This window comes from Bubalus bubalis, chromosome 8 (assembly GCF_019923935.1).
Source record: "Bubalus bubalis isolate 160015118507 breed Murrah chromosome 8, NDDB_SH_1, whole genome shotgun sequence".
Classification (NCBI taxonomy): Eukaryota; Metazoa; Chordata; class Mammalia; order Artiodactyla; family Bovidae; genus Bubalus; species Bubalus bubalis.
The window spans coordinates 57994139-58007277 of NC_059164.1; positions in this window are offsets into that span (position 1 = coordinate 57994139).

Sequence of the window (13139 nt, forward strand, 5' to 3'; positions counted from 1 at the left end):
AATAGCCAGGACATGGAAGCAACCTAGATGTCCATCAGCAGATGAATGGATAAGAAACCTGTGGTACATATACACAATGGAGTATTATTCAGCCATTAAAAAGAATACATTTGAATCAGTTCTAATGAGGTGGATGAAACTGGAGCCTATTATACAGAGTGAAGTAAGCCAGAAAGAAAAACACCAATACAGTATACTAACGCATATATATGGAATTTAGAAAGATGGTAACAATAACCCTGTGTACGAGACAGCAAAAGAGACACTGATGTATAGAACAGTCTTATGGACTCTGTGAGAGAGGGAGAGGGTGGGAAGATTTGGGAGAATGGCATTGAAACATGTAAAATATCATGTATGAAACGAGTTGCCAGTCCAGGTTCGATGCACGATCCTGGATGCTTGGGGCTGGTGCACTGGGACGACCCAGAGGGATGGAATGGGGAGGGAGGAGGGAAGGGGGTTCGGGATGGTGAACACATGTATACCTGTGGTGGATTCATTTTGATATTTGGCAAAACTACTACAGTTATGTAAAGTTTAAAAATAAAATAAAATTTAAAAAAAATGAGAAAAAAAAGAAATATATGTTTAGACTTATTAATGATGCTAATTAATAATTAAAAGATGTGAGTTAAACTTGCAAGACTGTCAACATTTAAGCTTTTCTCATTGAGTGTTGGTGAGGATGTGAAAAAAGAGGAAGACCCATACATTGTAGGTAGGGATATTGTTTGTTAGCAGTGCTTTGGAAAATGAATTGATATTACTTAATTAAGTTAAATGTGCATCCTACAACCTTAAAATTCCACTCATAGATAAATGTTCCAAAAGAACACTTTTGCTTTATACAAGAAGGTATATACATGTTAACAGCAGAATTATAAGTAAAAAGGAAAAAAAGCGACTTCAGATAATCAAAATATTCATTGACAGAACTAACAAGTAAATGATCATGTGATCATATAATTGAATGTTATATGACATTGAAAATGAACAAACCATACAACAATACGGATGGATCTCAAAAATATAATACTGATTGAAATAAAGTACTAAAGTGTACATATTATATGATTCCATTTTCAAAACCAGGCAAAACTAAATGATACATTGTTTAGCACTGACATATATGGTAAAATTATAAAGAGAAACAAGATAATAATTTACATAAAATTTAAAAAGGAGAATGTAATTATGAGGAAAGAAACTGGCATTTTTAATACTTATTTTACTTTTATCACTATTCATTAAACAGTCACAATCATTAAAGGTTTAAAATAGTTAAAAAATAGAAATTTCAGTTAATATCCATAATACCAGGTGCAGACTAACTCTTAAAACTTGACTTTTCTTGTGTCTTTAATATTTTTACCATTCGTTTTATATAGATTTCTCAAAAAATAATTTTTCTGTAGACATGTGTGCATATTTATTAATCAAAAGTTCATCCTCATTTAGCAATCTGTCATTTCTTTTTTGACTACAACAGATGAAATATCTTTCAACTGAATCACATTAGTGAAATGATCTCTGTGTGAAAATCTAACATATTTTCTGTGGAGCTGTAATTAATCATTTTAAAAACAACTTTATGGCATGTCGAGTGGAGAAGTAGAATAAAAGCCAATATAATCTTGGAAGATTTGAAACATACATTAATATACTCCTTTAACTTTTAAAACTTTGATTCCTTTACTTTTAAACCAAATCATGTCATAAAATCGGAATTTCACAAAAGCATTAATTAGAACTTGGAAGAGTATTATACAAAAGGTACTAAATACCTAAGCACAAAAGCATGGGAAAAAAAAAAGGGCAGTGTTTTTTGTTGTGTGACTGTGCATGTATATGTATTTCTATTTGTTTGTTTGTCTGTTAGTTTAGTTGTCTTCTTATTCATTTGTGTACAGGCCTCTCAATAAACCTATTGCTTGGTTTAGTTGTTTAGTTTATTTCTTGAATTGCCCCCAGATATTTATTTTTGTGAATAATGTCAGCCGTAAAGTAGGAGGATTGACACATTTTTACTTCCTTTGTTTTTAATCAAGAAATTGCATGTTGTCAGTCCAATTCTTCTAAAGTCTTTAAAGACTCTCTCAACGGTATCTGAAACTAAGCATTAATATTAAATATGGATCCCATGATCACCTCCTTCAGGTGATAAGAGATTAGTCCATGCAGTGTTAATAAACAGTAGTGCTAGGGAGAAGTAGGAGCTTTGTTTAATGTACTTTCCCCTACATGAATAGAAAGGACATGTATATTTGACATATGGATTCTCATTTGATCTTTTAAATGTACATTTTATATTGTAAATATTTCATATAAAACGTACATTTTATATTTCAGTACGATAGTACTGAAATTTCTTACTTTGCTAAAAATCCTAACAGATACTCATACTTCACTTTAGTTGTGTCCGACTTTTTTGCGACCCCGTGGACTGTAGCTTGGCAGGCTCCTCTGTCTGTCCCATGGGATTCTCCAGGCAAGAACACTGGAGTGGATTGTCATTTGCTTTTCCAGGGATGTTCGTACTTGTTCTATTTTTAAAGTTTGCATGTTCACTACACTTGCATTCCTGCAGAAAGGATCGCTTTTTAATATCTTAAAACATGCTTACTTTTTTTTTTTAGTTTATTTATTTATTTTTTTTATTTTTAAACTTTACATAATTGTATTAGTTTTGCCAAATATCAAAATGAATCCACCACAGGTATACATGTGTTCCCCACCCTGAACCCTCCTCCCTTCTCCCTCCCCATACCATCCCTCTGGGTCATCCCAGTGCACTAGCCCCAAGCATCCAGGATCGTGCATCGAACCTGGACTGGCAACTCGTTTCATACATGATATTTTACAAGTTTCAATGCCATTCTCCCAAATCTTCCCACCCTCTCCCTCTCCAACAGAGTCCATAAGACTGTTCTATACATCAGTGTCTCTTTTGCTGTCTCGTACACAGGGTTGTTGTTACCATCTTTCTAAATTCCATATATATGCGTTAGTATACTGTATTGGTGTTTTTCTTTCTGGCTTACTTCACTCTGTATAATAGGCTCCAGTTTCATCCACCTCATTAGAACTGATTCAAATGTATTCTTTTTAATGGCTGAGTAATACTCCATTGTGTATATGTACCACAGCTTTCTTATCCATTCATCTGCTGATGGACATCTAGGTTGCTTCCATGTCCTGGCTATTATAAACAGTGCTGCGATGAACATTGGGGTACACGTGTCTCTTTCCCTTCTGGTTTCCTCAGTGTGTATGCCCAGCAGTGGGATTGCTGGATCATAACTTCTTACATTAGTTCTGACTTAAATTCAAAGTATGTACGTCATTTAAAGTGAAAGTTTTGTCATTTTCCTACCAGCCTCTCAATAGTTACATGTGTAAATGTCCTTCTTTTCTTCTCAAATATTAAACTAATTTAAAGTAGATTTTTAAAAACTTTCTCCCTATTAATTCAGCTGTTTGATTATTGAGTATTTTCAAACCATGCAGAAGGGCCTGTACCTCTTTTTTAGCCTTCACATCAACTTTGGCAGGGTAGGGAGGTACTCAGACTTCTGCACAATTCTGACATGGCCCTCTGTCTTGCTCCCTCTTCCCAACTCTCACAGCTTCACTGGAATGACCCACAGTAGGATCATCATGACTAAAGCAATTATGTTGAGTATGTCATTTATTTTAGGTTTTATTAGTCACCTCAAGAAGTCAAGGACTCCGAGGTTACTTTCCTTTCTTAGAATGACATCTCCTGATGGCTCTCTGTAAAATGAGACATCTGCCACTCTCTGTCACCCATTCCCAAGCACCTTCTCTGCATTATTTTTCTCTGTAATGTGTGTCATTCCCCCAATTTCTTTGATTATCTTCTGACCCTAGCCTCCACTGGAATGTGAGCTCCAATAGTGCAGTGATCTCTGTTTTGTTCTCTGTTCTATCACCCCAGCCTGGTAGAGTTTTAGGCATATTGTAGGTGCTCAATAAATGTTTGTTAGATGAAGGCATACATGAATGAATGTATAAAATATAGAGAGGGAATATTATGTTTCCTTGGCACCAATTTGAAATTAGATATCTTTTATTTTGACCCATTTTAAATTAAGAAGACAGTTTTCATCCTGTTTTCCTTATTAGGGTCTCTACTGCTATTGACCTTTGATTTATGAGCTTGCTTTCTAAGAATTAATTTGTAATTGTATCACTTACCATTTGGAATTTTCTTTAGATAGCTCTAAAAACAGTAAAAAGACCAATGGTGGAATCTGCATTGCATTAAACCATATATTATAAATGTCCATATTGGTTCACAGATGAGGGAATGGAGTGAAAATTAAAGGAGGATTTGTCATATCTGCATAAATGAATTACCACTCTCATATCCATACAGTAGTTGGACCTGATACTGTATTATGGCATTTTAAAGCAATAAATAATTTCCTAATTTTAAAGATGAGGGATGTAGTCCAGAAAGTTTTAATAATAGCCACAAGTGCTTAGGCAGATAGTAGTAACAGATTTAGGGCTAGATTCTGTTTTCTGACACATAGTTCTGTCTGTAGGCCACCATTGAGGGCCTATTGATTCCTTAAAAAGTCCTGGAGATTCCATATAATATGCTTAGGGAACTCTGTTCAGTGTTATGTAGCAGCCAGAATAGGAGGGGAGTCTGGGGGAGAATGGATACATGGCTATGTACAGCTGAGTCCCTTTGCTGTCCACCTGAAACTGTCACAGCATTATTAATCAGCTGTGAGTGTAAAAGTCACTCCGTTGTGTCCAATTCTTTGTGACCCCGTGGACTATACAGTCCATGGAATTCTTCAGGCCAGAATACTGGAGTGTGTAGCCTTTCCCTTCTCCAGGGCATCTTCCCAACCCAAGGATTGAACCCAGGTCTCCCACATCAGCTGTATTCCAATAAAATAAAAAGTCTTAAAAAAAGACTCATAGGTTAAATCCACACCTCCCACAACCTGAAACTCCTCTTAATACCATGTATGCTTTTACATGTCTCAGAAGAAAGCCTTCTTAGGGCACAGACAACATTCCAAGGAATTTTTAGCTATAGATTCACAGCTCACGTTCCTCACTCAGCTTTGAATAGGCCAGTAATCTCCCATGGCTTCCTGCTAGAGCCTTCTGCTTCTGCCCCTGTGCTGGATCCTGACAAACCCTGGATTCTGGCTTTTCATTCGTTGGTTCACTTCTTTCTTTGGGTCTAGCCTGAACTTTTTCTCAGTGAACAGCTTCACTGAGAAGCCTGCTTTCTTACTTTTCTTATTTCTCACTCAACTTTTGAACACACTGAGTTTCTAAAAGTTCCCAGCTTTGAGACCCTCCAGCGCATAGGATGCCAAGGGGATATATAATTTAAAATGCAGTTTCACCACAGAGTGCCTGGAGAAGTGCCTTCTTTTCTAAGCCTAACCTTCTCAAAATCTCACACCTCATCACACTATTCCAAATCCACTGTGGATCTCATCAATCAAATGTGAGTTGGGAGAGAGGCACTGGGGAAGGCTCGGAGCACAGAATTTCACTTTAGTGTCACCTCTATTCAAATACCTATTTCACAAGAGAGGATCTTCTCATTTAATAATTGATTCACATTAATTTATTGTTGTTTATAGAATGTTTTCTTCTTTATTTTTGTTTTATGGACCACTGTTTGGGTAAGGATGGTAGCAATTGCAAGACACTAATATTAAGCTTCCTTAGTAGCTCAGTTGGTAAGGCATTCGCCTGCAATGCAGGAGACCCTGGTTCAATTCCTGGGTTGGGAAGATCCACTGGAGAAGGGATAGGCTACCCACTCCAGTATTCTTGGGCTTCCCTGGTGGCTCAGCTGGTAAAGAATCCACCTGCAATGCAAGAGACCTGGGTTTCGATCCCTGGGTTGGGAAGATCCCCTGGAGAAGGGAGCAGCTACCCACTCCAGTATTCTGGCCTAGAGAATTCCATGGACTGTATAGTCCATGGGGTCACAAAGAGTTGGACATGACTGAGCCACTTTCACTTTCTTCACTAATATTAATACTAAGACAGCAGGATCCCTTTTTGTCCAATAGTAAGTGCAGAATTTGCCAAGATTGAGAATCAATCCATAAACAAAGTCCCAAATTCCATTAATGCTGGGGATTTGCGGTATATATTCTACATTCCCTCATCTAAAAATGAAAACTCTAAATTAAAGGGGCAATTGGTAATGTTCACAAGTGAAGTCACTCAGTCGTGTCTGACTCTTTGTGACCCCATGGACTGTAGCCTACCAGGCTCCACCCTCCATGGTATTCTCCAGGCAAGAGTACTGGAGTGGGTTGCCATTGCCTTCTCCAGGGGATCTTCCCAACCCAGGGGTGGAACCCAGGTCTCCTGCATTGCAGGTAGATGCTTTAACCTCTGAGCCACCAGGGAAGCCCAATGTTCACAAGAGGTCAAAAATAGGTCCTGTTTGCTTTACGCACATAGCTATATGTGAAGCTGCCATGGTCATCCCAGAGTGCCTAGAATTTCCTGTATGTGTATCATTCAGAGTTGAATGTAATAACTCAGAAAGTCCTACAACTACCTTTAAATAACACGATATTTTTATTTTCTGTGTGAAAGTGAAAGTTGCTCAGTCGTGTCCGACTCTTTGCTACCTCATGGACAATCGAGTCCATGGAATTCTCTAGGTCAGAATAGTGAAGAGGGTAGCTTTTGCCCTCTGCAGGGGATCTTCCCAACCCAGGGATCGAACCGAGGTCTCCTGCATTGCAGGCGGATTCTTTACCCGTGAGCCACAAGTGTAACCAGTAATGATTCATTTTACCTAAGTGTAACACTGCAAGCTTTAGGAATTGATGTTCTTAAAGGAAAAATAACTATCATAATGATAAACTCGGTACATATGCCTACTTATATTTCCCGTTCAAATTGGTAGAACAAAAATTCAACTTTGCTACTGAAATGACTTTTCTCTATTGACCTGCCGCTGAAGCATTTTTTACATGTACTTTCCTAGTTTCAGGCATCCATGAAATTAATGTAAGAGTTAGAGTAAATCACAAGTACTTTGGTATTCCCAGTGTATATACTTACCCTTGTTACATATTACATTGCTATTATTACCATCTTTATTTTACTAATAGGGGAACTAGAGTTTGATGTGTGAATTTTCTGGATCAACTTTACTGGTACACAGGATGCCCACCTATCTGGTTAAACATTTCTGGGTGTATTTGTGAGGGTGTTTGCAAGAGACTAGCTGAATGAATGAACTGAGTAAGGCAGATGGTGGGCATCATCCAGTCACTGAAGGCCTGAATAGAATGAAGAAGTGGAATACTGCTAAATTTTCTCTCCGCCTGACTGGCTGAACCAGAACATTGATTTTCTCCTGTGCTCTATGCTCCTGATTGTCAGGCCTTTAGACTTGGACTGGAATCCTCAGCTCTCTGGTTCTCAGACCTGCAAACCACACTACCAGCTTTCCTGGGTCTCTATCTTACAGATGGCAGGTTATAGGACTTCTTAGCCTCCATAATTGCATGAACCAATAAAATAGAATCTCTTTTTAGATCTGTCTATCTATCCATCCATTAATCCATCCAGCCTATTGGTCCTGTTTCTCTGAAGAACCTTGACTAATAAAGTGTATTTTGGATACCTTCAACCCTCAAGTGGAAACATGAGTGCATGTTTAATGTACTAAGTATGAGTGCGTATGTTAATATGTGCATAGAATATGACAGAATTAAGATTCATATACAATCTTTAGTATTCTCCAAGGGACTATGAAGCCCTTAGGAAGCTTTTGTTTTCTTATGTTAAACAAAATAAACAATAGTCCTGTGATTTGCATGTTTGTGAGTGTTTTATAAATGAATAACATCACGATGTTGAAATGTTAGAATTGGGGCTTTGGAATTCAATGGATCAAATGAATATGTGTATATTCTGTGTATAATGCATGTGTATAAGTATGTATCAGTTCAGTTCAGTTCAGTCACTCAGTCGTGTCTGACTCTTTGTGACCCCATGAATCACAGCACGCTAGGCCTCCCTGTCCATCAGCAACTCCCGGAGTTCACTCAGATTCATGTCCATCGAGTCAGTGATGCCATCCAGCCATCTCATCCTCTGTCGTCCCCTTCTCCTCCTGCCCCCAACCCCTCCCATCATCAGAATCTTTTCCAATAAGTCAACTCTTTGCATGAGATGGCCCAAGTACTGGAGTTTCAGCTTTAGCATCATTTCTTCCAAAGAAATCCCAGGGCTGATCTCCTTCAGAATGGACTGGTTGGATTTCCTTGCAGTCCAAGGGACTCTCAAGAGTCTTCTCTAACACCACAGTTTAAAAGCATCAATTCTTTGGCGCTCAGCTTTCTTCACAGTCCAACTCTCACATCCATACATGACCACAGGAAAAACCATAGCCTTGACTAGATGGACCTTGGTTGGCAAAGTAATGTCTCTGCTTTTGAATATGCTATCTATGTTGGTCATAACTTTCCTTCCAAGGAGTAAGCATCTTTTAATTTAATGGCTGCAGTCACCATCTGCAGTGATTTTGGAGTCCCCCAAAAAATAAAGTCTGACACTATTTCCCCATCTATTTCCCATGAAGTGATGGGACAAGATGCCATGATCTTCATTTTCTGACTGTTGAGCTTTAAGCCAACGTTTTCATTCTCCTCTTTCATCCTCATCAAGAGGCCTTTTAGTTCCTCTTCACTTTCTGCCATAAGGGTGGTGTCATCTGCATATCTGAGGTTATTGATATTTCTCCCGGCATCTTGATTCCAGCTTGTGCTTCTTCCAGCCCAGTGTTTCTCATGATGTACTCTGCATAGAAGTTAAATAAGCAGGGTGACAATATACAGCCTTGACGTACTCCTTTTCCTATTTGGAACCAGTCTGTTGTTCCATGTCCAGTTCTAACTGTTGCTTCCTGATGTGCATACAAATTTCTCAAGAGGCAGGTCAGGTGGTCTGGTATTCCCATCTCTTTCAGAATTTTCCACAGTTTATTGTGATCCACACAGTCAAAGACTTTGGCATAGTCAATAAAGCAGAAATAGATGCTTTTCTGGAACTCTCTTGCCTTTTTGATGATCCAGCAGATGTTGGCAATTTGATCTCTGGTACCTCTGCCTTTTCTAAAACCAGCTTGAATATCTGGAAGTTCATGGTTCATGTATTGCTGAAGCCTGGCTTGGAGAATTTTGAGCATTACTTTACTAGTGTGTGAGATGAGTGCAATTGTGCGGTAGTTTGAGCATTCTTTGGCATTGCCTTTCTTTGGGATTGGAATGAAAACTGACCTTTTCCAGTCCTGTGGCCACTGCTGAGTTTTCCAAATTTGCTGGCATATTGAGTGCAGCACTTTCACAGCATCATCTTTCAGGATTTGGAATAGCTCAACTGGAATTCCATCACTTCCACTAGCTTTGTTCGAAGTGATGTTTTCTAAGGCCCACTTGACTTCACATTCCAGGATGTCTGGCTCTAGGTGAGTGATCACACCATCGTGATTATCTGGGTTGTGAAGATCTTTTTTGTACAGTTCTTCTGTGTATTCTTGCCACCTCTTCTTAATATCTTCTGCTTCTGTTAGGTCCATACCATTTCTGTCCTTTATTGAGCCCATCTTTGCATGAAATGTTCCCTTGGTATCTCTAATTTTCTTGAAGAGATCTCTAGTCTTTCCCATTCTGTTGTTTTCTTCTATTTCTTTGCATTGATTGCTGAAGAAGGCTTTCTTATCTCTTCTTGCTATTCTTTGGAACTCTGCATTTAGATGCTTATATCTTTCCTTTTCTCCTTTGCTTTTTACTTCTCTTCTTTTCACAGCTATTTGTAAGGCCTCCCCAGACAGCCATTTTGCTTTTTTGCATTTCTTTTCCATAGGGATGGTCTTGATTTCTGTCTCCTGTATAATGTCAGGAACCTCAGTCCATAGTTTATCAGGCACTCTATCTATCAGATCTAGTTCCTTAAATCTATTTCTCACTTCCACTGTATATACATTTTTATTTAAACATCTACCTGTTGATCTTTTTTTTTTTTTAAATTTTATTTTATTTTTAAACTTTACATAACTGTATTAGTTTTGCCAAATATCAAAATGAATCCACCACAGGTATACATGTGTTCCCCATCCTGAACCCTCCTCCCTCCTCCCTCCCCATTCCATCCCTCTAATTATTTAATATGCTAGATCAGAAGACTGTCTTTAAAGCTTAGACTGAAGAGCCCAGGATAGGAATTTAATGTATCAAGAGACAAATGTGGGTAGTTTAATGCATGTGTGATAAAGTGTCAATTTGGCTGAAATAAAGGTTACTTCCTCCCAGATTCCAACACACATAGACCATGTCCTTGGACCTTTATTTCTATCTGTTCAGTACATGAAGTGACAGTATTGTGTTATATGCAATGAGAAACTATTACAGTAATCCTTTTGCCAAGCATTTATTCTTAGTAACCTCACAGGTGTTCTGTGGCTTACTTATTAACGTAAAGACTAAAATAAGGTTTTGAATGCAAGATTTATTCAGTGTGAAAATTCTGTGTCATTTAACATATCTGGATTGACAGTGTTAAAAGGAAAAATAGAAGAATAACCAAGTATATCACTATACTGGTATTAATGGAAATTAAACTTGACTCAAATTTCATTATGCCTTATAGCAATTGAATAATAGGTTGGATGATTAGGGAGCTTCATTAATTTTCCTTAAGATTCAGGCATCATTTTATTGTTTATTAATCATAACCTGATGCTAAATGCTTATTTCATATGAGAAAGATCTTGTTTATTCGTTGCCAAAGGAGTTAAGAAATAATTAAGATAAATACCCCTCAGTATTCCCAAGGCGTTTTCATCCCAGTTTATTTTTTCCATTAGAATAACTACAAGGATAAAGAATTTCACAATAAATAACTATCAGAATATAAGTATACTGTGAATACAGCCAGTGGAATTTTTCTCTAAGCTACTAGTTCTGGGAAAATGGGAAATGTTTGTCAGACAGTTTGGTCTAATAGTGAGAGATTAAGTTAGAGAATGAGGTAGATCTGGACTTGAGTCTTGCACTTCTTACTTATTAGTTATGTGGCATTTGAGCCATTCATTTATTTTCTCCTACCTTTACTTTCCTTTCCCAAGAAATGAAACTAAATATTCTTAATATTTAGGATCTTTTAAAGAATATTTTCTGGAAGAGTTTGAGCAGGATAGGTGTTAGCTCTTCTCTAAATTTTTGGTAGAATTCAGCTGTGAAGCCGTCTGGACCTGGGCTTTTGTTTGCTGGAAGATTTTTGATTACAGTTTCAATTTCCGTGCTTGTGATGGGTCTGTTAAGATTTTCTATTTCTTCCTGGTTGAGTTTTGGAAAGTTGTACTTTTCTAAGAATTTGTCCATTTCTTCCACGTTGTCCATTTTATTGGCATATAATTGTTGATAGTACTCTCTTATGATCCTTTTGTATTTCTGTGTTGTCTGTTGTGATCTCTCCATTTTCATTTCTAATTTTATTGATTTGATTTTTCTCCCTTTGTTTCTTGATGAGTCTGGCTAATGGTTTGTCAATTTTATTTATCCTTTCAAAAAACCAGCTTTTGGTTTTGTTGATTTTGGCTATGATCTCTTTTGTTTCTTTTGCATTTATTTCTGCTCTAAGTTTTAAGATTTCTTTCCTTCTACTAACCCTGGGGGTCTTCATTTCTTCCTTTTCTAGTTGCTTTAGGTGTAGAGTTAGGTTATTTATTTGACTTTTTTCTTGTTTCTTGAGGTGTGCCTGTATTGCTATGAACTTTCCCCTTAGGACTGCTTTTACCATGTTCCACAGGTTTTGGGTTGTTGTGTTTTCATTTTCATTCGTTTCTATGCAAATTTTGATTTCTTTTTTGATTTCTTCTGTGATTTGTTGGTTATTCAGCAGCGTGTTGTTCAGCCTCCATATGTTGGAATTTTTAATAGTTTTTCTCTTGTAATTGAGATCTAATCTTACTGCATTGTGGTCAGAAAAGATGCTTGGAATGATTTCTATTTTTTTGAATTTACCAAGGCTAGCTTTATGGCCCAGGATGTGATCTATCCTGGAGAAGGTTCCATGTGCACTTTAGAAAAAGGTGAAATTCATTGTTTTGGGATGAAATGTCCTATAGATATCAATTAGGTCTAACTGGTGTATTGTATCATTTAAAGTTTGTGTTTCCTTGTTAATTTTCTGTTTAGTTGATCTATCCATAGGTGTGAGTGGGGTATTAAAGTCTCCCACTATTATTGTGTTACTGTTAATTTCCAAACTCATTCTATGAGGCCACCATCACCCTAATACCAAAACCTGACAAAGATCCCACAAAAAAAGAAAACTACAGGCCAATATCACTGATGAACATCGATGCAAAAATCCTTAACAAAATTCTAGCAATCAGAATCCAACAACACATTAAAAAGATCATACACCATGACCAAGTGGGCTTTATCCCAGGGATGCAAGGATTCTTCAATATCCGCAAATCAATGTAATACACCACATTAACAAATTGAAAAATAAAAACCATATGATTATCTCAATAGATGCAGAGAAAGCCTTTGACAAAATTCAACATCCATTTATGATCAAAACACTCCAGAAAGCAGGAATAGAAGGAACATACCTCAACATAATAAAAGCTATATATGACAAACCCACAGCAAACATTATCCTCAATGGTGAAAAATTGAAAGCATTTCCTCTAAAGTCAGGAACAAGACAAGGGTGCCCATTTTCACCATTACTATTCAACATAGTTTTGGAAGTTTTGGCCACAGCAATCAGAGCAGAAAAAGAAATAAAAGGAATCCAAATTGGAAAAGAAGAAGTAAAGCTCTCACTGTTTGCAGATGACATGATCCTCTACATAGAAAACCCTAAAGACTCTACCAGAAAATTACTAGAACTAATCAATGACTATAGTAAAGTTGCAGGATATAAAATCAACACACAGAGATCCCTTGCATTCCTATACACTAATAATGAGAAAACAGAAAGAGAAATTAAGGAAGCACTTCCATTCACCATTGCAACGGAAAGAATAAAATACTTAGGAATATATCTACCTAAAGAAACTAAAGACCTATATATAGAAAACT